The sequence below is a fragment of the Schistocerca piceifrons genome, chromosome 3, assembly GCF_021461385.2.
Source record: "Schistocerca piceifrons isolate TAMUIC-IGC-003096 chromosome 3, iqSchPice1.1, whole genome shotgun sequence".
Taxonomy (NCBI): Eukaryota; Metazoa; Arthropoda; class Insecta; order Orthoptera; family Acrididae; genus Schistocerca; species Schistocerca piceifrons.
Window position 1 is genome coordinate 694,473,965 of NC_060140.1, and position 2,538 is coordinate 694,476,502.

The following is a 2,538-nucleotide window of genomic DNA, read 5'->3' on the forward strand; positions in this document are numbered from 1 at the left end:
TGCACAGATTTCATCTGTTGTTATCCGTACATTCGTCGGAGCCAGCCGAACAGTCCTTCGATCTTCTCGTTGTCTTGTCCTTCTGGAAGACCGTGCCTACTCTTGTTGCCATCGCTCTCCCAGCATTCCTTGTACGACGGTCAACTGTCTATGAGATCACTAGACATAAGGCTCCCGTGCCCTCACTATAACGATTCGCTCTTTCTCGAAGTACCGAAATTGGCCATAAGCTGCATGTGGAAGTCCTCTGGGCGTGCTGTGTTGCGAATACATCTAAAAAGTTCCTTTAATATTGCACCCAATAATGTCCTGATGTACTCATGTCATTCATCCGTAGGAATTGTTTTTTTTCTGTACTTAATATAAGCACACATAATAATAACAATTTAATCGACATGTTCCACGGCATGGAAAGACTGAGTTTCATTTCGGTAGCGTTTTACTTGTGTAACGCGTCCCATTTCAGTCTGCCGTTAAATTAGATCAGTGACAAAAAAATCTCCTCTCCCTCCAATACTGGAACTGAATCTCGCCGTACGTCCATAGCGACGAGGGTGTGCTGAAAAGCAATGTTTCAGAATTTCTTATGTGAAAACTCTTAAAAGCTTATTCTTCCTGTCTGCATATTTATTTCTGAACGCAGTCGCCCTCGCGACGAACACATTTCTCTTAACTTGAGACCAGTTTGTTGATACCGTCATTGTAGAATGTTTGACTTTGTTGACAGAGGTGCAACCTCAATTCTGGTTGCATCGCTTCATCACCATCAAAGAGAAGTCCTCGAAAATCGTATGTTGCCAAGTCGGGACTGTATGGATAATCGTCGATGACAGTGAATCCAAGGCGTTGGATTGTCGTAGCACTGTCATGACGAAGGGGAGGGTGCTCCATGCGTAAACGAACACTTTGAATTGCAAACTCGATAACAGCACGCAATTCCTCATGCACCGACGTAGTTACGTTACACGCCACCATGTTACACGCAACAATTCGGACCCCGCTAGCGGTAGAGGTATGTAAATATGTAGATATGAAGAATAAAGATCTAGAGTGTTAATTAAGTTTGTTTTGTTTAGAAATATTTAAGAGTTTTCATATAAAAAATTCGGAGGCATTACTTTTTAGCACGCACTAGTAAATTACTATCAGACACAAATTCAGCAACAGTGGGAATATGTGTGGGGCAGAGAGAGTTCAACATCTACATGGATACACTCTGCAAATGACATTTAAGTGCCTGGCAGTTGTTTGTATGTTCTTCGCCTGACGTTCGACATGCATGAAGATGCGTATAACAAAATACACATTGAAACTTCCTGGCAGATTAAAATTGTGTGCTGGACCGAGACTCGAACTCGGGACCTTCCCCTTTCGCGGGCAAGTGCTCTACCAAGTTTTTTTTTTTTTTTTATCTCATTTTGTTCGTTTTCGTTCGTTGTATCTGCTCTGGGCGGACGTCGAAAGACACCTGTTTCAGTTCGTTGTTGATCCATTAACTCAGTTTCTTTTATTACAGAGGGCAGATAGCCCTTTGACCGAACACGCTGAGCTACCGTGCCGGCCAACTGAGCTACCCAAGCACGACTCACGCCCCGTCCTCACAGCTTTACTTCTGCCAGTACCTCGTCTACTACCTTCCAAACTTTACAGAAGCTCTCCTGCGAACCTAGCAAGAGTAAGTGGTAGCGAGGTGGCGCCGCAGGAGGAGGTTCGCAGGAGAGCTTCTGTAAAGTTTGGAAGGTAGGAGACGAGGTAGTGGCAGAAGTAAAGATGTGAGGACGGGGCGTGAGTCATGCTTGGGTAGCTCAGTTGGTAGAGCACTTGCCCGCGAAAGACAAAGGTCCCGAGTCCGAGTCTCGGTCTGGCACACAGTTTTAATCTGCCAGGAAGTTTCATATCAGCGCACACTCCGCTGCAGAGTGAAAATCTCATTCGAAAATACACATTGCCACTGGTGACACTCTGCATTTGTAAAAAATGCTAAATACCACCAGGTGTTGGATTTCATGATACACTGTGGTTGCAAGACCGCTACGGTCGCAGGTTCGAATCCTGCCTCGGGCATGGATGTTTGTGATGTCCTTAGGTTAGTTAGGTTTAACTAGTTCTAAGTTCTAGGGGACTAATGACCTCAGCAGTTGAGTCCCATAGTGCTCAGAGCCATTTGAACCATTTGAACACTGTGGTTGTTGCTGGTTACCGTCGGGAAGTAAAGGGACTCTTTAGGCTGATAGTGACAATTTATGAGACGGTCTAAGAGGAGGAGAAAGAGAAGCGGATTTTAAAAAATTATGAGCTGTACAATGATGTGGCTCAGGACAGAACGAGAAAGGGTAAAAAGAAGATAGAGCATCAGGTGACGCAAAAGTAAGAGAAAGATAAAAATTTCCCATTTTTAAAAAGTATTGGTAGCTGTGCCATACTGTTGCCGCTATAATTTAACATGATTGCTGGTTCGTGATGGGATACAAATGCGAGATGTATGTTTAGAGCACATGGAGAACTGTTTATGCTTGCCCTACTAGAAACGTATTACTG

The 2,538-nt window shown here is 44.1% G+C and overlaps 1 non-coding gene across 1 annotated transcript; it reads left to right on the forward strand.

Moving 5' to 3' along the window:
• Positions 1-1,794: 1,794 nt before the first annotated feature.
• On the forward strand, positions 1,795-2,064 carry Trnar-gcg. The gene is made up of 2 exons: positions 1,795-1,831; positions 2,022-2,064. It is a non-coding gene; the product is annotated as a tRNA-Arg (tRNA).
• The last annotated feature ends 474 nt before the right edge of the window (positions 2,065-2,538 follow it).